Source organism: Homarus americanus, unplaced genomic scaffold, assembly GCF_018991925.1.
Source record: "Homarus americanus isolate GMGI-L3 unplaced genomic scaffold, GMGI_Hamer_2.0 scaffold31328, whole genome shotgun sequence".
NCBI classification, from domain to species: domain Eukaryota; kingdom Metazoa; phylum Arthropoda; class Malacostraca; order Decapoda; family Nephropidae; genus Homarus; species Homarus americanus.
In genome coordinates, this window is record NW_024738309.1 from 197,721 (window position 1) to 224,306 (window position 26,586).

Genomic DNA, 26,586 nt, shown 5'->3' on the forward strand with positions numbered 1-26,586 from the left:
ATAGCATCCGATCGCATCTAGAGAAAAGCAAATTAATCTACGACTCTCAACATGGGTTTACAAAGGAAAATCTTGTCTACAAATCTGCCGTGTTTTAGGAAAGTCTTCGAGGTAGATAATGACGAAAATTACGATGTTATTTACTTAGACTTTAGCAAAACATTTGACAGAGTACCGCATCAGAGGCTTCTGAGAAAAATTAAGGTTCATGGTATCGACGGAAAGTTTTAAATTGATAAAATCATGGCTCACCGATAGAACGAGGGGTCAGCGTGATGGTGTTAAATCTGGTGGGGCCGTGTAACCAGTGGGTTCCCCAGGGTCAGTACTAGGCCCACTCTTGTTCATAATCTACATAAACGATCTAGATACTAGGATCAGCAGTGACATAAACAAGTTTGCGGATGACACCAAAATAGGACGGCAAATTAATTCAGGGCAGGATGCAAATGCATTACAGGAGGATCTAAATAAACTGCAGGGGTGGTCTGAAAAATGGCAAATGAAATTCAACACCAGCAAATTCAGCGTACTTAATATTGGAAGAACAAATACTTATAATGTATACAGCCTTAACAACATCAACCTAGAGAAGTCGACTTATGAAAGAGACCTAGGGGTACTTGCAAGCCCGGACCTACGGCCTGGAAAACAGTGCGTTAATGTTCGAAATAAGGCAAACAGAGTATTGGGTTTTATATCTAGAAGTGTAAGTAACAAGAGTGCAGAGGTCTTATTGCAACTATATCTTATGCCAGTCAGGCCGCACCTCGATTATGCGTGGTTCAGTTCTCGTGCCCCTATTATAGAATGGATATAAATTCACTAGAGTCGGTGCAGCGAAGAATGACAAAAATGATTCCGGGACTTAGAAACCTTCCATATCAGGATAGGTTAAGAAACTTAACTTGCATTCCCTAGAAAGACGAAGAGGAGGAGATATGATAGAAGTATTTAAGTGGGTGAAAGGAATCAATAAAGGGATATAGATAAAGTTCTTATAATATCCGAGCAGGATAGGACCTAGAAACGGATTCAAGTTGGATAAGTTTAGGTTTAGAGGGAGATAGGAAGAAACCACCACAATAGTGGTGGACGAGTGGAACAAGCTTAGCAACTTGTAGTAAGTGCCGGAACTCTGGAAAGTTTCAAAAGGAGGCTAGATAGATTCATGGATGATAGAGAGTGGTAGTAACTCTCGACAGGAGCTGCCATGCACAGGCCAACCGGCCTATTGCAGACTCCTTATTTTCTTATGTTCTTGTAACACGACACAGCCCCAACACACGGAATAATGAGACGACGACCTCTACCGATCACACCATGACCAATCTTGATCCCCCCCCCTCGCCTCGTAATGACCCAAACTGACCTCCGTGCACCTGTCACGTGTTTCGCTTTGTTTACGATTCGCTGTGGCAACTTCCGGCGTGGCATCACGAGACATTACTTAAAAAGGAATTAGGGACGTTTTACATTACCCAGTTAGGACGGGGGAGCGGGAGAGAGTAGGAGAATTTTGGCTGCAATGCTTCTCTTTTGTCGCCGCTATCACCCCGCTGCGACCCCTCGTTCTCCTCCCCATAATTACCTTTATACACTAGAGGACGAAGGGTTATTCTCCTCCCGGATCGAGCAAAAGATAGACGCTGTGGGCACAATTATGAACTTTACATCTAGGCGACATAAGAGGGATATTCCCATCTTGTCCGAGTAATGAAATTAGTGTTATTAAAAGTCAACTGTATCTCAGACTTACAACGGCGGCGGCGGCGGTGGTGGGGGTGTACCGGCCCGGCCAACACCCACACCATCCCTCACTCGTCTGACTTCCCACATTAACTTGTCTCATCCACCTGACTTTATCAGAATCACTTGATCGTGTCTTGGCTGTTGGCTCACGTTGCTGGAGGGAGGCGTCTTACCTAACACCCTCTTACTTAACCTAACCTAACCTAACACTTAACTTCTAACCTCACCTGACACCGTAGACACAAGTGGTGATGGCTAACCTTACCGTAATTCTAGACATTGAAACGTTAGATGTATTATGGTATAAGTCTCTCTCTTCACGATCAACACCTTCTACGTCTTTATCGCCTCCTCCTCAAGTCAAGATCACAGCTCGAGGTCAAAGTTCACACTATGCATCGCTGTACTCTCCTTCAGTAAGATAAGGGGTGATTGATAACTGCCTACTGGTGATAGTTAGGGTGATAGTTGTATATGTATCAGCGAGCTTGAGTATTCGGAAGTGTTTATATACTGCAGAGGGTCGGGCGAGAAATAAATTGATGTATTTTAAACTTATGTGAAATTCGGCCATGTCATTATATACTGTACGCAGCATACATTATACGTATTATATAATATACATTATACATAACTACATAACACAGAGTACACATGTAAAATAAATGTATACAATGGAAGTACACACACACACACACACACACACACACACACACACACACACACACTTAGACTGGTGTGTGTGTGTACGTGTGTGTGTGTGTGTCAAGTATTCCTCGCCCTTCCTGTGTTAATCACGGGAAGAAGTGGAAGAGTTATTGTTAGTGTGTCATATTCTTAACACACACGTCAGACTCTTGAGATGATGATTCACTCAGATATTAGCCAATTACGTAACCTAACCTAACCTCACCTAACCTAACCTAACCTAACCTCACCTAACCTCACCTAACCTCACCTCCTCACCTAACCTCACCTCACCTAACCTCACCTCCAACCTCACCTCACCTAACCTAATCAACCTAACCTCACCTAACCTCACCTAACCTCACCTAACCTCACCTAACCTCACCTAACCTAACCTAACCTACCCAACCCTAACCTAACCTCACCTCACCTAACTTAAAGATCCTTGGATGTAATTGTTTATTGTGCTTTTGTGTATTTTTCGATGTTTTTACAAAGTTACGTGATTTCATTGGCCTTCGATTGCAGTTTTTTTTTTCGCTGTTTAGTTTTTTGTCTTTTTGGTTTTCGCTTTTCATGGTTTGTTTATTAGTTTTTTCTCGTATTTTTTGTAATTTATTTTGTTTTTTATAATTTTCGCGTATTTTTCTTTGTCTTTGTATGATTTCTTGTATATTATTTTAGTCGTTGTTTGTTTGTTTTTAATTTTTCTTCGTTTGGTTTCATATATTTTGACCTGTTTTTATTATCAAGTGACCTCGTGTCTTTATAGATCACGTAATTATAGTGATATATGGGGAGATGTTTTGTTGAGTCAGCTGATTGGCCCTGTGATGTTGACAAATATCAGCTGATTATGTGATGTTTAAACGAAGCGCCTAATTATTTGATGTTTAAACGAAGCGCCTAATTATTTGATGTTTAAACGAATCGCCTAATTATAATGATGTTTAGCCTTATTAGTTGATTACGTAATATTGAAACGTATAAACTAATTACGTGAAAATATTAGAATTTTATGGATTAACTAATTTTATTTCGATTTTATGTACCAGGTGAGTATATTAGCTCCTTAATGGCTCACCTGCTTGTATAAACACTTGATGTATCACCTGTTAGTATTGATTTTATATCTCATTTAAGCCTTAATTAACCTTGATAGCTCACCTGTGTAATGGTTTAATGTTTCACCTGATACCATAAAAAAAGGTGAATCGAATAATGAGTGTTTGAGTTTGTTGATTGCATTAGGCTTTGTGAATCAGCTAATTACAGGTGATTAGTACAAGTTACTTAATTACTTCTTCCTCTCTCTCTCCTTTGACTCTTGGGATCCTACGTACGGTCTCAGGCGCTGGTCATCAAACTGGCCGGATGATGGTAGTTACGGGCGACGGTAGTTAAGTGTCGGCCAGCGGACGAGAGAGAGAGAGAGAGAGATAGAGAGAGAGAGACCCACACACATGCCTTGGAATCACTCATTAATTATCCTTCTGCTCCTCCCACTCTTATTTATTGGTTTGTGGTCTTCTCCAACTTCATCATCATCATCATCATCTCTCTCTATTTTTTTCTATTCAATTTCATTCCTTTTCCTCTCTACCTCCTCTCCTCCCCTTCTACCTTCCCTCCTTTCCTCCTCCTTCTATCTTCCTTTCCTCTCTTCCTTCTTAGTAATTCTCTCAAATCAATTACCTCCTTGTCCTCACCATGCCTCCCCTCTCTCTCACCCAACCATCTCAACCAACCTCTTCACCTCCTCTCTCACCTCCCTCTCCCAAGGGTGCCAGGAACCATGTCTCTCGCCTGAGGGGGTCATTGTACACGACGCTGCCTATGTCGTGTGAGTTGGCATGGGAGTGAGGAGAGTGAAGGGAGAGAGAGTAAGTGAGAGTGAGGGGAGAGAGAGTGAGACTAAGAGTGAGAGAGTCAGAGTAAGAGAGGGGAGAGGAGAGAGAGTGAGGGGAAAGTGAGGGAGAATACGGAAGATAGCTCCTCTCATTAAGTCAGATTGTTATACACTGTAGGGACTGAAAACGGAGAGAGAGAGAGAGAGAGAGAGAGAGAGAGAGAGACCAGTGTTGTTGCAGGGTTGGTGTAGGCTATTGGGGTAATTGTGATGGTAGTAGCAAGAGTAATGGTGATGATGGTGGTAGTATTAGTAGTAGTTGTAGTTGTTGTTGTGGTGAGTGATACATGACTTACTATGACACGTGACTCACTGTGACACATATGGTAGAATGATTGTGGATCACTCATGACTGATTATAACCTATGAGTGAGAGCGAGGGGTGAAGGGGAGGGTAAGGGAGGAGAGGAGAGGGAGGGGGAGGAGGTAGAGGAAACGGTAGGGAGAGAAGAGGAGAGGAGAGGGAGGGAGGGAGGGGAAGAGAGGAAAGATAATGGAAGAGAGAGGAGAGGAAAGAGAATGGAAGGAAGGTGAGAGGAAAGGGTATGGTAGAGAGAAGGAAAGGAAAGGAGAGGAGAGGAGGAGGGAAGATGAGAGGAGAGGAGATATAAGTGAACATAATCTATTTATTTACGTATAAAAATTACTGCCGGGTATTGTATGACGAGGACAGATTTATACATGACTGAGCCTTTTGATGAATGCATATAGATTTTATATTTTATTTTAATGTTTTTTTTAGGATATGTATTGTAATCTAGTGGAAGTGAATATGTGTAGAGCTAGTGTATGGTTTATTGTTCATGGCTGTAGTTCATCACACACACACACACACACACACACACACACACACACACACACACACACACACACACACACACACACACACACTTTCTTCAGTCGTCATGGCACCCAATGGAGAGGAAGCCACTTGACACCAAAATAACCACCAGTCATTTACATAACTGTGTGCCGAAAGTAGAGGGACCCAGCACGTGCACACAGACGCCCCCCGAGGCTGGTATACAGGATTGGGGGACGAGGAACAGATCAACAGATAAAATTTTCCTGATCAGTCAAGTATTAAAAGATTCACCAACGCCTCAGAGGTAATTAAAGTATCTGTATTTCCGAGGAGGAGGAGGAAAGTGGGATTCAGCTACACGTCAACATTGTTAATAATCCTCACGTAGGAACAAGAAACATGACCTTAATGTGTGTGTGTGTCTGGTCATTGTAACATAAAGAGGCAGAGATAACAGGCAAGGGCGTCATTAACGACCCTTGGGCCGCCGATCTTTGGGGAGGAGACTACACAGATCTCGTGGGAGTTAGGGAATGTGTGTGTGTCTGCTTAGAAACGACTCGTCACGCAGACAACAGGAGGAGGGGGGGGGTGGGGTCGGGTAGGGCAGGGTGGGATACGGACAAAATTCCCTCATAGTAAATAATAAAACAAAATATATTTAAAGTTTTGTTCGGTAGGGTTTTTGTCCGCGGGTTTTTTGTCCGCGGGGTTTTTGTCCTCGGGGTTTTTTGTTCGGTGGGGATTTTGTCCGCATCCCCAACTATATAGAGGCCAACGATACCTGAGCAGATTGCAGCGGCCGCCCAGAGTGGCACCTGCTCACCGAGGTGGGAGGCCGTGTGGATCCACCACAAGCCCAGCGCCAGGCGTTCGATACCCACCAGGAAGCGCTGGGACCACGTCTGTCTCTCTGTTGACGAGGATTGTGTCCAAGAGGATGAAATGGATGTCGCGATGGACTGGTCCGTGGAGCCAGAGAAGGAAGGGTTTAGTCACGCAGCTGTTGGTGATGGTGACGCTGTGTTGTGTGGGCTGGGGCAGCTGAAGCAGGTGACCGCCTGGACCATAACTAGGCCTTAATCTCGCGGGGAAGGAGCCTTGACCTGTGGAGAGGCGGTACCTGGATGGTTTAAAAGGCAGTGGGCCACACAGCGTCTCATTCCACTAACAAAAGGACACGCAACTTCACGTCATCGTCCAAGGTGCACTGATTTGTAATGTCTCACAGAAGGGTCGTCGTGACTCAAGTGATGGAGAAGGCGAGCCTGTTGATGGGAGTGTTCATCCTCACTGACCAGTAGGAAATCTTGGACCTGCAGCAGCGTCAGCGCTGGCTGTACCACCACCACCACCCACTGTAGCCACACCACCACACACTGTACCCACACCACCACTACACTGTAGCCTCACCACCACTCACACTAGCCACACCACCACACACACTGTACCCACACCACCACTCACACTGTAGCCTCACCACCACCTCACACTGTACCCACACCACCACACACTGTACCCACACCACCACTCACACTGTAGCCTCACCACCACCACACTGTAGCCTCACCACCACCACACTGTAGCCACACCACCACACACTGTACCCACACCACCACTCACACTGTAGCCTCACCACCACCACACTGTAGCCACACCACCACACACTGTACCCACACCACCACCAAACTGTACCCCCACCACCACCCACTGTCCCCACCCCACTACCCACTGTACCCATACCACCACCACACCTGTAGCCACACCACCCACACACTGTACCCACACCACCACACTCCAAACTGTACCCCACCACCACCCACTGTACCCACACCACTACCCACTGTACCACCACCACCACCACACTGTACCCACACCACTCCACTGTACCCCACACCACCACCCACTGTACCCACACCACCACCACACTGTACCCACACCACCACATACACTGCACCCCACCACCACCCACTGTACCCACACCACCACCCACTGTACCCACACCACCACACACTGCACCCACACCACCACCACACTGTCCCCCACCACCACCCACTGTACCCATACCACCACCCACTGTACCCACACCACCACCACACTGTACCCACACCACCACCACACTGTACCCCACCACCACCCACTGTACCCACACCACCACCCACTGTACCCACACCACCACTCACACTGTACCCCCACCACCACCCACTGTACCCATACCACCACCCACTGTACCCACACCACCACCCACTGCACCCACACCACCACCACACTGCACCCCCACCACCCACACCCACACCACCACCCACTGTACCCACACCACCACCACACCAGCCACACCACCACACACTGTACCCCACCACCACCACACTGTACCACCACCACCACCCACTGTAGCCACACCACCACACACTGTACCCACACCACCACTCAAACTGTACCCCCACCACCACCCACTGTCCCCACCCCACTACCCACTGTACCCATACCACCACTCACACTGTAGCCACACCACCACACACTGTACCCCCACCACCACCCACTGTCCCCACCCCACTACCCACTGTACCCATACCACCACTCACACTGTAGCCCACACCACCACACACTGTACCCCCCACCACCACTCACACTGTACCCACACCACTACCCACTGTACCCACACCACCACCCACTGTACCCACACCCACCACTCACACTGTACCCACACCACTACCCACTGTACCCACACACCACCCACTGTACCCCACACCACCACTACACTGCCCACCACCACCCACTGTACCCATACCACTGTGTACCCACACCACCACCCACTGTACCCACACCACCACCACACTGTAGCCACACCACACACACTGTCCACCCACCACCACACTGCACCCACACCACTACCCACTGTACCCCCACCACCACCCACTGTCCCCACCCCACTACCCACTGTACCCATACCACCACTCACACTGTAGCCACACCACCACACACTGTACCCACACCACCACTCAAACTGTACCCCCACCACCACCCACTGTACCCACACCACTACCCACTGTACCACCACCACCTCACACTGTACCCACACCACTACCCACTGTACCCACACCACCACCCACTGTACCCACACCACCACATACACTGTACCCACACCACCACATACACTGTTAGCTCCTCCTACACTCATTCCCATCCGTTTCTTTGCCATCATTGTGAACTCTTAAATCATTCTCACCAACATATAATTAAGAATGTTATTGTGTTTTCAGTGACGTAAATTATCTTGTTGTTTTCATCTTAGTTTCCATTTGGGTTTCGACTGACTCGTATAATTCGGAATGTATATATACTGTACCTCGCCTACATAATGGAGGTGCTTGTATTTTCCTTCTTTGTGTATGCATGTATGTGTGGGAGGTTCGTTGTTGTTAGTTCAGATTCAGGAGGGTGCTTCAGTTGCCATGGGAAGGTTATGAAGCTCCGAACACAGATCTCGGTTATCTCACAACACACACACACACACACACAACACACACACACGCACATACACACACACGCACATACACACACACACGGGCGCGCGGTTTACAGTTGGATTTTTGGCATTTTCATTTATATTATTCATTTTCTTATTTTTTAGGTGGTTTATAAAGTATTTCACTTACTGGGACAGTTTCAGTTTAATTTTCTTGAGTCGAACTTTGTTCTTGAATTGGATGAGTGACTTTTGGTTGATATCTTGACTCTCTCTCTCTCTCATTAGCTGTGGAACCGAAAGACATAACCTCCCCTTGTGTACTGTCACACACCTTATCCTCTGCGTCCCCCAACCTTTCACTCTTATCTCCCCTCACTCCCCATTCTCTCTCTCCTCCCCCCCCTTTCCCCTCTCCTGCATTTTCAACCCTGCCCTGTCTCCTCTCCCCCTGCCTTGCCTCCACTCCCCTGCACTGCCTCCACCCCTGCCCAGTCTCCTCTCCCTTGCCCTGCCTCCTCTCCCTTGCCCTGCCTCCTCTCCCTCGCCCTGCCTCCTCTCCCTTGCCCTGCCTCCTCTCCCTTGCCCATTCTCCTCTCCCTTATCCTGCCTCCTCTCCCCCCTCTCTCCCGCCCTACCTCTTCTCCCCTGCTGTGTCTCCTCCCTCCTGCTGGTACCGTGCCGTCAGCCACCGTGACAGGGAGACGTGAGGACGTGCTGGGGAGAATATTATTAGGTTCAGTTGCACTCAGTCTGAGAGAAAGAGAGAGAGAGAGAGAGAGAGAGAGAGAGAGAGAGAGAGAGTCCAGTTCCATACCACCGGGCTTAACCTGGAGAAACTGGTCAGCATTATGTAAGTCAATAGATTGTGTTGGTAGGTGACCTCTTGCTGTAACTGTACCTCTCTGTAGACCAGGATAGACTTACCTCTGTGGGCCAGGATATATAGGCATCTCATATTAAGAGTAATATATATGTGTGGTATATGCACCGTGGTACTGAAGGCAGTGTCTTACAATTAAGTCGACAAAACAGATCAGACGGGAAACTGCGACAAAACTGAACGTGGTCTTGGGTGAAAAAAAAAAACATTGCGTATCTGGTAAATATAGTCTCTTCCCCCTTAGAATGCGTACCGCTGTGTTTTTGTGACATTTACAATGGCTCTGTCATATAGTACACTGATGATAAATGTCAGGAGCGTGTCTTTGCAGTTATTTACAGGAATTCTATCACTGACGAGTTGGCAACACCGAGGCGGACCCGTTCATTGGTGCAGCAAGGTAAACAGTCACGATTCTTATTCGCTAATTTACCGTGAATGAAGTGCAATGTAATTGGTGGAGTTTATGACTTGCATAATACAACGGACGCGCACCATAATGATTTAGAATTTAAAGGTGATATTTGTTTTGAGAGAGAGAGAGAATTATCACATCTTAGCAAATGTTGAAGTGGTGTGATTGCTATCCCGTGTATTAGTTATCGTGGGGGAGCTTCATGGATACTTAAATCTTTATCATCGCCAGAATGAAGGTGAATCACTCTATAATGGCTGATAGTGGGTTATCCAACATCCTGTCGACTAAGACGTGCAAGATCGAATACCTTTCATACCTTCACCTTACTTTGACTTCGGTAAAATTAATTTATTCTGGATTCCTTTATGCATCTTATTCGTTTAGTTATCCATGCATTTAATGAGTTATTTTTCGAAGTTTTATTTTGTGTTGATTTAGATGTTGTAATTACCAAGTTATTCAACATCTACAACTATTGATAAACGTTCATATTTGGGTTAGCATGACCTGTTCGCATACATTATACATTCTTACTGAAAAAGAACGCTTATTAATATTAAACTCCTAAATTAGAGGAATGATTTAACAAGTGACAGGTGCTGTATCAAGGCTTGGGTCAGCGGCTCGTGCCAGCTACAGTCACACTCACTGCCACACGACCAGGCAAATGATAGTGGCTGGTGTGTTTTATTATTATTATTAGTAGTAGTAGTAGTAGTAGTAGTAGAAGTAGTAACAACTTATTGTTATTTTTTTTATTTTGTCATCATTTACTATTGATGACGTTGCCGTAATATTTACTATGTGCCAGGGACGTATATCTTAATGTTTGCTTGAGCCAAGTACTGTAGAGGTAGTGTGTGGGAGACCAGGCGTGTCGGCCCTGTTGACCACACACACATACACACACTGAATCCCTCCGTATCTCACACCTTCTATCATAATAAATTTCCTGATGTTATTATTACTCAGGTTATCATAAGGTGAATAATATTATGTGATGTAGTGGGACAAATATTCAGAAGCAAGTATTGACGAATCAGGGTTGGATCACCGATATATTTTTCCTAATTTCTACTACTCACACGAATAAACAAATCGACTGAGAGATAAAATAAGTCAAGGTTATGTAAACAGTAGAGTCATCTGTAGCACCTCGGTCAGTAGGTCGTTACTCGTTATGCCTCACATAGTGTACACCTGACCTTGACCAGCCAGACAGGTAGGCGGGACAACGTCACTGTCCTACTCAGAAACATCAACACGCGTCTTGGTACTGTGCAGAGTGTCGTCTTGGTACTGTGCAGAGTGTCGTCTTGGTACTGTGCAGGGTGTCCTATATAAAGGAACCGTAGGGAGTAATAGAGGCTGATATGTTTTCGGCATTAATAATACTTTTTTTGTAATCTGTTTATCCAATTGGTGAACTGTGTTTAAGATAATTATGTTCTGTAATAAGACAACACGGTTAATTAAGAATCCACAGCTGTTTGCCTCGCAGTACCTGGACTTAATATTAAAATAATTTTCACTCGTCTTTGGATACCCTTATTATCTTTCAATTAACCTTCACTAAGTTGTAAAAAGTGAAATTGTTGATTATTCCGTGAGGTTTGGTTCAGTCGGAACACCACGCGGTGAGTCTGGTGACAGCACCATAAAGGTTTTATCAGAAACTGCAAGTTATAGTGAGGAAGTATAAACACTTGGTCCAGCTCTCACTTTATTTTTTTTTCTAGAGCAGAGTTTGTCATAGCTTGTGTTTAAAGCAAGCGGCCTTCGTACACACGAGGCCGATTTGGTAATAGTTGGTATGCGCAGTGAGCCGCAGTGTGCTGCGTAGAAATTTCATCTGACCTACGTACGAGTTGTTCCGGTTAGTTTGATTACGTTGGGTGTGGCTGGTCCGTGCTTGTCGTCATAAGAGGCGGTCTACGTCAAGGTTGTACTGTTGACGTATATTCATATATTTCAAAATAATCTTAGAATTATAACAGTTCATGTTAACCCTTTAGCAGGCGGTTAATATCTAGAAGTTGTCAAGCATGGAACTCTGTATTGAATCTCTTGCAGGGAGATAGAAAAAAAACACTATTTTACTCTATAGCGTTTACGGCGGAAATGTATAACTAACAATTTATTTTTACTTTTATTTCCCTTTAATATAGAAAAAATGGGGGTAAATGACTTGGTAATATTTGATATATATATTGTAATTTACGTTAAGTTTATTGTGCATGATGGTGAATGTTGTTGATTCATGGCCCTCCTGTATACTGCCAGGCGCCTCCTAATGTCGAGTAATTCTTAAGACTTTATTATTATATTATCTCGTGTGTTGCATTTGTACCGCTACCATATACAATTTCTCTTGACATAAACTTTACTATTTTGACAAACTTTCTGCTATTTTGAAACTCTAAATCTTCGTCAAGTCCAGCCTTTACGCAATACACTAGGCGACGTCATACCTTCAAGAATTAGGTTACTCAGTGCTAGAACAACATATAAACAGGATCAGATTTCTGGAGCAGGGCATCATGGCTCCCTAGATTTATTATACCGTATGTATCGTCACGTCCACCGTCAGTAGCGATGAAACTGTCACACTACACCACACAAGTCTGATAATTTACAATAGGTCATGGTAGCTTATTTGTACTGTTAATGACTTATTTATCATTATTAGATTTTTTTCGTGTAGTTTATTTAATATTACACGAAAAGGTACGAATTACATCCAGTTAACTTATGGTTGACTAAAATATAAGAGAACACAGGCGACTTGAAAAGAAAGCTATTTAATTCCAATAGTTTACGGTCGTGTTGATATTTTATGCGGTGTGTGTGTATGGGTCGGCGGCCTTGAGAGCACGTGGGTCGTGCTGGGGCTCCGGATGATGAACACACGTGAGAGAAATTAGTGTTGTTTGTGATGTTAGAGACGGCAAACCTCGCCTTAACGACTCAACAAGTAAGAAAAATATCGACGTGTAAACAAGTACCAGAAAATCATTCTAGTTGTATAAATAATTTCATAAACCTAAATAACAATAATAGTTCAGTGACCTGTACTGTAATTAGTGACTAGGTGAATTTGGAAACGATGTACTACCTGTATTTTGTCGCATCTATGTAGTGGTTTAGCATCGTTATGTGACCAAACTTAAGTGGGTTAAGTGGGTGTTTATGATCACACAGGTACTCCTAACTACTGAAAGTCAAGAGTACATGGACGACCTTGTGTACTGACTCATCCCCAGCAGGAGGGAGCAGGGGGCTAGAATGTTACCTGTGAATAAGAGTTTAATCAATCAGATGCATTAATTATGGCTAACAAATGGATACCAATGATCTAGTGACATGGGCTTATTTAGGTAATTTAACCTATAATAACCTTAGCATTTAATTGATTGGCTTCTTTTAATGTATATAATTTATATAATTTGTTCATGGTAATACAAGTATACGCTGTTATGTGTTCCATTTAATATATTAAGGGAATACTTTTACCAGGACTAGTAAAAGAGATCATAATAATTCATAAATAAAATTAACCTTATAAGCGTCACTGATAATCATGCTCAGGTGACCGTCACTACTTGTTAAAATGGACAACATATCATACAGGCCAGCAGACTCCAGGCTAAGGCTATCGTAATTTTATATCCATGTTGCCCAAATATTGTATGTAGAAAATATATTTACAACTGATCTGAAATCTCTGGAATAACAGCGTCACACCGGGAAGTTTTAAGAGGGTCGCGGGACACATCTTGGGTCGCTGGACACATTTTGGGTCGCGGGATACATCTTGGGTCGCGGGACACATCTTGGGAAATTGGGACCAAGACACTCACACCTAGACACGTCCTCACCCCACAGGCTCTTGACAGTTATTATATGAGGCTGGCTGGCGGGCTGGCGTCACTCGCGGGCTGTGTTGTGGTATTGTCAAGGTAAACAATAACACGTTTTCCCTCAACACTCTCTCTCCGTGCATTATATTACCTTATTGGGATTATATTTATATCTCACCCAGTCTGGGAAGGAGCTCTTTATTGTATTTATTTTGTGTAAGAAATCATAACGTCATATTTTTGTTTATTAATTTCGTTGCTCTTTATTAATTATGAATGAATTTTAAAGTAATAAGAGCAGTTGTAATATAATGATTAAAGTAATAATTCTTCTCCTCTCCGTTACACTTCTTTCGTTGATGTGAGGTGAACGTGGCGTCTCCAATGTGAACGTTGCGTCTCCTAGATGAACGTGGCATCTCCTAGGTGAACGTGGCATCTCCTAGGTGAACGTGGCGTCTCCTAGATGAAGGTGGCGTCTCCTAAGTGAACGTGACGCCGCTGTGAGAGGTCGAGTAATTGGGGATCTCCTTAAGCCAAGTTGGTGGTGATGCATTATCTTGCTACTAGTCCTACCTTTTATCCTGTGTGTGTGTGTGTGTGTGTGTGTGTGTGTGTGTGTGTGTGTGTGTGTGTGTGTGTCTCTAGTACGTGCCACTACCCGTCACACTCACCACTACCCGTCACTCACATCCAACCCTAAACTTGCACACACACACACACACACACACACCCACACCTAAACCTACAGAAATTTCCCCAAAAGCTGTAGACGTTTGTGGAAGTCCCCCTAAGAACCTTCCCCCAGCACCCAGCTCCCAGACACCCGTATTCAACAACCAGAGACTCGTCCCTCCACCTGTAGATACGCCCTCAAAGGTCTCCCACGACCCCCCATTTCACATCCTGTTAAAATCTCCGCCTTCACCACCTTCCTGACGTAGATTAAGATGCTCCCGAAAGCCAACCGGGTAGCCGAGGTGTGGATGACAGGGGGTTTGAGGGTCAGAGCGAACACCTCCCTGGCGTGAATGGTTCCCCAGGGACGCCTTCATCACGAGGTATTATTGCCACCCTTATATTTCTTGTGTGTGTGGAGGGGAGGGGGGAAGAGTGACACCCCCCTCTGTCTCCCCCCACCCTCTGTCTCTCTCCCCCCTTTCCTCCCTCCGTATCTCTCCCTCCTTTCCTCCCTCCCTCCCGCCATCCCTCTCCTCCCACCACTTCTACCCGACCCCCAGTTCCCGGATCCTATGGCTGGTCGGTGATTTACTGCTTGCTGGCTCCTTGATACACTCGGGTGAAAAGTTTGGTTCTGTAAAGGTGGAAGATTTTTGTGATGGAGGAAGAAATTCGTTACCAACACGTCATAGATACCTTGATTTTGCGCTCGTGTAACGGGAATGTAAAGAGACGTGATCTAGTGTGTCCTGTGTGGTGTTGATTTAAGTTTTGTTCTTGTACAGGATATTGTGGTTTTAGTAAGAGACGTGATGGATGTATATATAGCCAATCCTTCTTCAGTCCCTTTTTTTACCCTCTCCTCGATCACCTTTCCCGTTTCTTCTCACTTTTTTATATCTCTCATTTTTAATCCTCCTTCATCTCCCTCTCTATCCCTGATACGTTTACTCAACTTGTCTTTTAAACGAGTGAAGATAAAGAAATCAATCTGGGAAGGTACGAAAATATCGCCCTGAAGTACAACAACTGTCAAGGGTCAGAGTACGATAGCAAGACAAGGGAGGGGGTCACGTAGGTCCTTCTGAGTGAGGCGCCACGGTAAACAAACAGAAAGATGAGGGGGGGGGGGCGGCTCGAGGTTATACCCCTTGTGTTATATCATGGCTGGGCGATGGATGCATTCACAGTCTCTTGGTGCGGAATGTTGCCTCGTGAGTACAACTTCTTAATGAGATTTATGAGCGAGGAAATACAGTGTTCTCTTGTGGTCGGTCATTAGTTAATTAGTGAATGATCTTTCTGTTTGAGCGGCGTGCAGTTGGCGAGGGTTATAGTCTGTGTGTTAGTGTGTTGGTGAATTTGTAGTTTGTCTTCCACTTGTTGAAATTACTTAAGATAAAATCCTATTAGACAAAATCCCCTTATGCAATTTTCTACTGATTAAATCCCAATCAGATAAAATGCCTCAGCAGTATCCCATTGTATAAAATCTCACCCGGTAGATTGCGACTGAACAAAATACCACCGCCACACTGATACACATTATAAAATCCCATCACCTTTCATTTCTTTTAATCGTAATTCATTGTTAGCACAGTTTAGGGGATCACATTATACTGTAGTCTGTATATTTAGCTTCACGCCCTTGACACCCTCATGGTACGTCCCTTTAGTTGGAGAAGTGAAGGTGATGAGTGCAGTGCCGGGCCATACTGCCTCCTCTCGTACCAAGGCTTAGTATTGCATGGCCTGAGGGACCACTTACACTTTTTAGGTAAGATTGAGGAAGATTCTGTCACAAATATCTAGCGCCTAAGTTATCCGTGACTTCTTCTGACACCTTCCTATAGTTCCAGGAAATATCTTGAGTGTGGCAGGGCTGGTAGGTGTGGTGTGGCAGGGCTGGTAGGTGTGGTGTGGCAAGGCTGGCAGGTGGCGGGTCAGGGGAAGCGCGTATTAGTGACGTGCTGGCCATGATTGTCATTTCCCGCACGAGTTGAACCACAGCTGCTACTTTTGGCGGGAAATTCACGCCTGGGTTCACCTGGAGATGTAAAAAATTCGGTTTCAGAGACGCCTTATTTGAATGGAATAGGTCAAGGAAACATCTTTAGTTACTGATACATACAGAACGTACCACACCTCGGCTAAGTCATGTTTGTAAAGATTTCTGGATTAATACGAACCACACCTGAAAAAATATCTGAACTTAACCTGTTAACAAACGAGAGTAGTTCTTACCTACACAAACTCATTAACGGTAAAACTAATGACATGACTCGATTGGCAGGTACTTGTAGGTGATCATAATTATCTCCGTCTGTCAGTATTATCACCTCAGTATCAGCCATTAATGCTAATCACCTTCCTGGCCAGACCTAAACATTACCACCACCGACCTGGTCTCATGATTTCACTTCGTCTGACTCAAGATTACCAAAGGTTCGTAGGATTACATATATTTTTAACCGTAACTGGGATAAGGACACATCTAGTTTCAATAGTCTTGGTATAATTTCGACGCCATTTTTTCATAAATTAACCAGTTACATACGCTATCATATATTACATTAAAAAACCAAGCGTACAGACATGTGAGAATCCACCTTAAATTTTACGTCACTCACTTAAGTTGAATTCTCATATCACTCTTTAGGCGGGAAAAACTTACAGCACGATTTTATTTATTGATTGATTGATGTATTTATTTTCTTATTTATGTATTTACTTATTTATTTATTTATTTGTTTATTTTTAGAATTGCTACCCTTGAGACATGATTCTCAAAAGATCTTATATTAAAATCTACCTTAACTTAAGATATTTAGTCGAAAACAGACCATCCAGTTAGAGGTGTGATGTAACGTGTGAATCTCCGAGAATTTACGAGATTTAAGACCGTCACTGGGGCCCGGGTTATGTTACACCGACGATTCAATTAACAACGGCTTGAGTAAACTCAGGAGTACTGGTTGAGTAATAGCAAGCGAGATAACACGGACGATAACGTCATTGTTGAAGAATATATGGGTTAGTACGTTATTGGGGAAGACAATACGGGTTGTGGCCTCAAGGGGGAAGAAAATATGGGTTAGTACGTCATTTAGAAAGAAATACGGGTTATGACGTCATTAAGCTGTGAATTAAAAAAAAGAGTACACCCCACTGACGTCATAAGGATGGGTTAGGCAGGATACACGGGGTGGATGATTGAGGGTTGACCACTTGTGTAATTGAGAACACTAGGTAGATGCTGTTCTCTCTCTCTCTCTCTCTCTCTCTCTCTCTCTCTCTCTCTCTCTCTCTCTCTCTCTCTCAACAAAATACGTTGAAGTTCCATGTTGCCCACTTATAGTGGTCGTAGTAACAGTAGTAGTGGTAGTAGTAGTAGTAGTAGTGGCAGCAGCAGCCGTAGTTGTGGTAGATAATAGTGGTAGATAGGTAGAGTAAGTAGCAACAGTAGTAAGTAGCAGTAATAGTATATTGGTAGGAAGTAGTAGGTTCAATAGTAATCATAGCATTAGTAAGTAGCAACAGTAATAATAGTAACGGTAGTAAGTAGCAGTAGAAGCAGTAAGTAGCAACGACAGGACTACCAAGACCAGCGCAGTTAACAGAATACTTAAGGAAAGAGAAGAAGAAGAAGAGTAAATGGAAGAAGAGCCCAATACAGCATCGACAGCAGTACAGTAGCAGTGTGTGTGGGAGTATGGATCGTGAGTGAGTAATTTAACAGCCCCCCTCCTCTTCCCCCTCCTCCTCCCAAATAGTTTAACTCAGTTTTTAGGTGCGTTCGTAACTTTCTTTCTTTCTTTCTTTCTTTCTTTTCGTGTTTAAGCCCGAGACAGAAAATCAAAAAGGCTTAAAATATACGAAGGTTGTGCACATAAAAACATAATAAAAAAATTCTCCGTAACTTTACCAAATATTTATGTGGAGGAAAACGTGAGCAAATTAGTTTTACAATTGGCAGTGATTCTAGATTATGTTTAAATTTGGCTTTTATTTTATGTTTATTATATTTATTTATTTGTTTTTAGTATATTTATTGTTTGTTTGTGTTTGTTAATGTATATATTCTCTCTTTTACAGGTATGTGATTGGTTGGGGAAATAAGGTCGAGGGTTGACGGCGATCGTGTGGGTGAGTTGTTTGTGTTCGTTGTGTCTTGTGGTTTTTATTCAAATCTATTAATTTTATCCGACATAGCACTCATTACAGGGTAGATTTATTTGTTTATATATTTACATTTTTTATCTTATTTAATTACATCTTGAGAGTGAAGTAGAAATTTGTTAAGTGGCCTTGTGTGGAGTAAACGTTTGCCTCGTCGTGTTGTCATCCGTGAAAGATGTCGTCACCTTTCAGAAGTATTATTGTTATGGGCATTAGCAGTTCCGCGCATAGGGGAAAAAAAGGATATATGTACGAAAGCATGGGAGTTAAATAGCATAAACCCGCAACAACTGTCCACAAACCCGAAAGATATATAAAGGAAATCGCAAACTACAACTGTTATTAAGATATGAAAGTCACTAATGATAACAGATCATTACAACACGAAGGAAAATTAGGCAACTAGGCTCCCCACACCTTCTTGCTTCAGGATAACCGTAGGAAACATAACTGGGTGATAACAGGTATACAGTAATGATAACAGGTAATATAAAGCGATAACGGGTATAATGATAACAGGTATATAAAAGATAATAATAGATGATGATAGCAGATATGTAAAGTAATGATAACGGGTATATAAAATGATAGCTAACAGTTATATAATGCCATGGTAACAGGTATCGTAGGAGTGCACAAGACGAAATAAATGTATTGGGTGGGTTTTGTGTCTGGTGATGCAAGTGTTGGTATGTGTTTTTCTGGGACAGGTAAGTTCCCCTGAGAGAGTTAGAGGTGACTGGAAGGTGACACCATGGGGGGCACTAAATTTCAGGTGACTCAGGTGAAGGTATGGAAGGAGTTTTTCACCTATAAATGGTTCGAGTTATTTCAGACAGGCAGACAGACAGACAGACAGACAGACAGGCAGGACCGACAATAATATCCTGCTCGGTAATTAATGGTTGGGTAATAATAATAATAATAATAATAATAATAATAATAATAATAATAATAATAATAATAATAATAATATAATAATAATATTAATAATAATAATAATAATAATAATAATAATAATAATGATAATGATAATGATGATGATAATAATAATGTTTAACAGCATATACAGGATAATCACTACCGTGTTTAAGTGTTACCTGGGGTGGAGTTGAGAAACACCTGTGACTGATAAGAAGAAGAAGATGAAAGAGGCAGACATATGTGGTTGATAAGCATGAGAGAGAGAGAGAGAGAGAGAGCCACCAGCCCGACCTCCTCAACAAAGAGAGTACACTACTACAAGACCACAGGAAGACCACACAGGCGAGGGAGGGGCAAGTATTCAAGACCTTGGGGGTGGGGGAGGTATTTCTTCCCTAATTTATGAAGAGTTAGAGGTACTTGTTAAGAGAGATTAATGACCATTTACCATTGAGACGAATAAAGCTTCTCTTGTTGGCCGCCTGAACGCTCCCAGTTAAGAGGAGTTGTTCACAGATATCAGTGTTTGTTATTAGAGAAGAAGAGAAACTGGGAGAACTTTTTTTTTTAAAGTGTTGATAATTGAGGAAGAGGATTTAAGAGATAAAGATGGATGAGAGAGAGAGAGAGAGAGAGAGAGAGAGAGAGAGAGAGAGAGAGATGGTGATGAGTGGTTTTATCAGTTGAAGACTCAGCGGTGATCTGATGGTGACTGTGAGAGATAAGGCAGCTCTACCTGTACCCCTCGTCACCCCATCACCTCCGTCTTCCTTCCTTCCTTCCTCCTCCTTAGCGTTACCCACCACACCAGGTCAACCTTCCTGCCTCCCCATCTCCTTCCCTACCCATCCTCCCCAACTTCTCCTCTCCCCTTCATTGTAGATTCTCATCACCCTCACTCCTGTCGTCCTTGTGAGAAGTGTGAGAGAATACTTTACATAAGAACATAAAAACATAAGAATGGAGGAAACTGCAGCGGGCCTATTGGCCCATACTGGGCAGTCCCGTTTACACCCAACCCCTATAGCTCATATAAGCATCCAACCTATGTTTGAAGCTATTCAGCGTATTCGAGTTAATGATGATATTTGGTAACTTGTTCCATTCGTCCACTACTCTGTTTCCAAACCAGTGTTTACCTATTTCACGCCTAAATCTAAATTTGTCCAATTTAAAACCATTGTTACGAGTTCGCTCCTGGTTGGATAGTTTGAGTACCTTTGTAATGTCCCCTTTGTTTAGCCCTGACATCCACTTATACACCTCTATCAGGTCGACCCTCGCTCTACGTCTCTCGAGGGAGTGCAAATTAAGATGCTTTAACCTGTCTCTATACTCAAGGTTCCTAATGCCCGGGATTAGTCTTGTCATTCTCCTCTGAATTCTTTCCAAGGATTCTATATCCATTCTGTAATACGGTGACCAGAACTGAACTGCGTAATCCAGGTGTGGTCTCACAAGAGCAAGATACAGTTTTAGGATGACCTCGCTAGTCTTGTAACTAACACTCCTTTGTATGAACCCAAATACTTTATTAGCCTTGTTACGAGCAAAAACACATTGTTTACTTGGCTTAAGGTTCCTACTTATCATTACTCCTAAATCTCTCTCGCAGTCGGATTTCTCTATGGCATCGTTGTTCATCTGGTATCTGGTTTCCCTGTTTACATCTCCTATACTGAGTACTTTACATTTGTCCACGTTGAATTTCATCTGCCATTTTTCAGACCATTCGAAAAATTTGTTTAGATCTTCCTGTAGTTTTGCTGAACCTCGTCAGATTTAATAACACGTCCTATTTTAGTGTCATCAGCAAATTTACTTATGTTGCTGTCTATGCCGATATCTATGTCGTTTATGTATATAATAAATAATAATGGTCCAAGTACTGAACCTTGGGGAATTCCACTTGTGACGTTGCTCCAATGGGACTTAGTGCCGTTAATGCTCACTTGCTGTTTCCTGTCCTGTAACCACGCCCTAATCCATTTAAGGATGTTACCTTTGATGCCATGAGCTTCTACCTTTCTAATTAGTCTTTCGTGGGGGACTCTGTCGAAGGCTTTGCTAAAGTCGAGATATACCACATCATAATTGTGCCCCTCGTCCACCGATTCGAAAACTGATGAAAAGAATGTTAATAGATTAGTTAGGCAAGAACGTCCGCTTGTGAAGCCATGCTGGGAATCATTGATCAATCCGTGCTTCTCCAGGTGATTTCGAATAGAGTTTGAAATGATTGCTTCCAGTAATTTGCCTACTATTGATGTTAGACTGATTGGGCGGTAGTTAGAGGATAGTGATCTATCCCCCTTCTTGAAAATCGGTATTACATTCGCTATCCTCCAGGATTCTGGTACTACACCTGTTTAGACACACACACACACACACACACACACACACACACACACACGAGCACACACACACACACACACACACACACACACACACACACACACACACACACACAATTCGTAACCCATTCCCCAAATATGTAACTGTAAATTTTCAGCCTTCTGGCTGCCAAGCTCTTTCAATAAACCGTTAATTATTATTATTATTATTATTATACACAGTTGTCTCTTCTATCAAATTAAGAAAATGATATATATATATATATATATATATATATATATATATATATATATATATATATATATATATATATATATATATATATATATATATATATATATATATATATATATATGAATAGATACCAGATTATAAAGTTAAGATATCCAAGAGTAACAAAAACAATAACCAAGATCATAATGGAAGAATTGTAAGAGAGATGTACAGGACGAGTGAAAGAGATAGGTGGACGGAATGTTGTTTTGTGACGGGTGGCAGACAGTTAGTTGGGTGCTGAAAAGGAGGTCGCTCTACTATACGGAAGGATCATTGTGTTATGTAAGGAATATATGAAGGCCAGTGTGTGTGTGTGTCTCGGGTGATAGGACGTGACAGTAGGTATATACCCTCCCGCCTCAGGGTCTCGCCTAAGAGCTCCTGGGAGGCAGAAGGAAGCATGGTAGTCGGCGCCATTGGGATGGATTAGGGTAGACCCTTGTTCGGACACACTCTGGTAATCGTTGCGTGTCTGTCTCTCTGTCTGTTGTTGTTTGTCTCTTGGATTTCAACATATATCCACACTCATGGTCACACTTCAAGGTCCGGATCTGGACTGTTGTATAAGAAATAACTAGTAATGAATGAGTGTGTATGTGTGTGTGTGTGTGTGTGTGTGTGTGTGGTGGGTGGGTGGAGGGGGGGTGAAGTTAATCAGTGTTTATAAACAAGAGTTCGGTCATGGTTCTGTTTGTCTCTAACGGGATCACCACTGCGGTGTTTGTTTACAAGAGTAGAATGCATACTAGTGTCTCAGTCGTTGAGTACATCATACGAGACCTCTAAACCAAACTTAACCTAACCAAACCAAACTCAACTTAGGGATAGTTTAGGTGGGTGTGGTTATGCTTCGTAAAGAGAGTCCAAGTCCATTTTTTCTCTGTTCTTCCCCCCTTCTCCCCAACCCCCTCTCCCCCCTCCCCAACCTCCTCTGCCTCTGTCTTTCCGCGTCCTATTCCCCCCTCTCCTCCTTTTCCCTCTCCCCCACCCATCTCCTCCTACCCTCACCCTCCTTCCCAACCCCTCTCCCCCTCCTCGCCGGATTTACACTCGATAAAAGGTAAAGTAAGTTCCAGTCGGCAAATGTACAAAATTAAAATGGCGGAGCTGAAGTGGTCACTTATACTTTATTCTTCTTATTATTATTAGTATCAGTAGTAGTGGTAGTAGTATTAGTAGTAGTAGCAGTCCGGTATACATTGTTTACTGTTGTGAATATTAATTTTTGAGTTTTTGTTGCCCTCCTCCTCATCAACACTAAGAGTGTGTACGTGGGTCTATGTCTGGTATGCCCTGAAATATCCCCCAGTAACTATTAATTATACCAGACTTCGTGTACTGATGCCTCACCTCTCCTGGGACCATCCTAGACACATCTCGTCCCCGGCATCTCCGGTTTGTTCCCGGTAAAGACCCCAGGCTAGGCGGTGAGAGACCCGACACGTACAGTATTGCTCAAGACGCAGTAATTCACTTTTTGTTTTTTTCTGATTCACCTGGTGAGGCTGGAGGAGGGGAGGGGTTAGAGGAGGGGGGAGGAAGGGGTGGGTTAGAGGAGGGAAGATGGGGAGGAGGGGGTGGGTTAGAGGAGGGAAGAGAGGGGGAAGAAGGGGTAGGTTAGAGGAGGGAAGAGAGGGGAGGAAGGGGTGGGTTAGAAGAGGGAGGAAGGGGTGGGTTAGAGGAGGGAAGACAGGGAGGGGAGAGAAGGTGACCCCGAAGACTACCCTGTGTGAACCTGACCATTTATTTGTCCCCACCTTGGATATTGGACACACACACACACACTGATAGTTTCCTATTTACGTAAGAGTGTCCTGGTGAGCGGAGGCAATCTCTCTCTCTCTCTCTCTCTCTCTCTCTCTCTCTCTCTCTCTCTCTCTCTCTCTCCGCTAGAAGGAAGTTTCACTGTATGTTGTGTCAGATTTAGCAGTGAAAGTGAAATACCTGAAATATTACTGAACAGGTGGTAATAATAATCACCCTTGGTTAGTCAGCCCAGTACCTGCTAATTCTGACCTGACTGATCATGTTTTTGGCACATGAGGGAGGTTTTTTTCAAGTGTGGTTTAATGGAGCGAGTGACCAGTTCTTGGACACTGTTGTATTTGATATTGATTCTGAGTTACTGTTTCATTTTGTTTCATAGTGTTTAGACGAGAGGCCGAGGAATGTTTGTTGTGTTGTTGTTAAGTGTCCATAATGGCGTCATTATTGTATGAGACTCTACCTGAACATTATCTTGTCATCGGTTTTAAGTCTTTTGTGAACTGAGTCAATTATAATGATTCTAAAGGTCAGTCAGGTGAGGGGAGGGGGGTGAGACAGGTAGGATACACACACACACACACACACACACACACACACTAACTGGAACTGTCTTGCTCCCACACCTTCCATGCATGCTAACTTATAGGTCTCAGGTCCGTTAATGTTTGAGGGAGGTACAGGGTGTCCACATTGTCCTGTTCCGTCCCTATGTCTTATACAGGGTGTCCACAATGTCCTGTTCCGTTCCTATGTTTTATACAGGGTGTCCATTATGTCCTGTTCCGTTCGTATGTCTTATACAGGGTGTCCATAATGTCCTGTTCCGTTCCTATATTTTATACAGGGGGTCCATAATGTCCTGTTCCGTCCCTATGTTTTATACAGGGTGTCCATTATAAGAACATTAGAACTTAAGAAAATAAGGAGTCTGCAATAGGCCGGTTGGCCAGTGCATGGCAGCTCCTTTCGAGAGTTACTACCACTCTCTATCATCCATGAATCTATCCAGCCTCTTTTTGAAACTTTCCAGCGTTCCAGCACTTACTACAAAGTTGCTAAGCTTGTTCCACTCGTCCACCACCCTATTTGTGAACCAGTTCCTTCCTATCTCCCTCCTAAACCTAAACTTATCCAACTTAAATCCGTTGCTCCGAGTCCTATCCTGCTCGGATATTATACGAACTTTATCTATATCTCCTTTATTGATTCCTTTCACCCACTTAAATACTTCTATCATATCTCCCCGCACTCTTCGCCTTTCTAGGGAATACAAGTTTAGTTTCTTTAACCTATCCTGATATGGAAGGTTTCTAAGTCCCGGAATCATATTCGTCATTCTTCGCTGCACCGACTCCAGTGAATTGATATCCATTCTATAATAAGGGCACCAGAACTGAACCGCATAATCGAGGTGCGGCCTGACTATCGCAAGATATAGTTGCAATAAGACCTCTGCACTCTTATTACTTACACTTCTAGATATAAAACCCAATACTCTTTTTGCCTTATTTCGAACATTAACGCACTGTTTTCTAGGCCGTAGGTCCGGGCTTACAAGTACCCCCAAGTCTCTTTCACAAGTCGTTTTCTCTAGGTTGATGTTGTTAAGGCTGTATACATTGACAGTATTATGTCCTGTTCCGTCCCTATGTTTTATACGGGGTGTCCATAATGTTCTGTTCCGTCCCTATGTCTTATACAGGGTGTCCATTATGTCCTGTTCCGTTCCTATGTTTTATAAAGGGTGTCCGTAATGTCCCATATTCAGGTGTGGGTTTGATCCTTCAAGACTATAGTATAGGTGACCTTTCTCAGCGCTCCTCCCACCTGTTTCATTGCTTTCAGAGGTGAGTGAACTAATTGACGCCCAGGTGCTTCTCCCTCCCCCTCCCCTTCCCTTCCTTCCTTTCCCCGTTCCCCCTCCCATTCCCCGTCCCCTTTCCCCGCCCACCTTCCCCGTCCCTCCCAACTCCCTCCTTCCCTACCCCATCACAGGTGTCTGGGGGGGCGGCGGCAGGTGTAAGAATCTTGTGCTTTATTGCTGTATCCGAATATCATTTGCCTGTATCGCTGTAATGTCTCGTTCACTCGTTTCGTTGTAATGTCTCGTTCACTCGTTTCGTTGTAATGTCTCGTTCACTCGTTTCCTTGTAATGTCTCGTTCACTTGTTTCGTTGTAATGTCTCATTCACTTGTTTCTCTCTCCTAAAATCATTGAATTATTCCTGTGGGAATTTGGTGATGTTAGTAAGAGTGTTGATTGCTTCCCAGTTTCATTTCTTTAGCTAGAAGCGTCAGTGGAAGTATTGTGTTGTCCAGTGTAACGCTCAGGTGCATTAACTTATGATTAGGTTAGGTTAGGTCAGCTCAGGGCAGGACAGATATACGTTAGGTTACATAAGAACATAAGAAAATAAGGAACCTGCAATAGGCCGGTTGGCCTGTGCATGGCAGCTCCTGTCGAGAGTTACTACCACTCTCTATCATCCACGAATCTATCCAGCCTCCTTTTGAAACTTTCCAGCGTTCCAGCACTTACTAGAAAGTTGCTAAGCTTGTTCCACTCGTCCACCACCCTATTTGTGAACCAGTTCCTTCCTATCTCCCTACTAAACCTAAACTTA

The 26,586-nt window shown here is 43.5% G+C and overlaps 1 long non-coding RNA gene across 1 annotated transcript in view; it reads left to right on the forward strand.

The window, feature by feature from the left end:
• The window catches only part of LOC121874031, a 94,482-nt gene that overhangs the window by 34,441 nt on the left and 33,455 nt on the right, over positions 1 to 26,586 (forward strand). Inside the window, exon 3 of the long non-coding RNA XR_006090335.1 lies at positions 18,557 to 18,607. This is a non-coding gene — a long non-coding RNA (uncharacterized LOC121874031). The remainder of the gene's footprint in view (positions 1 to 18,556; positions 18,608 to 26,586) is intronic.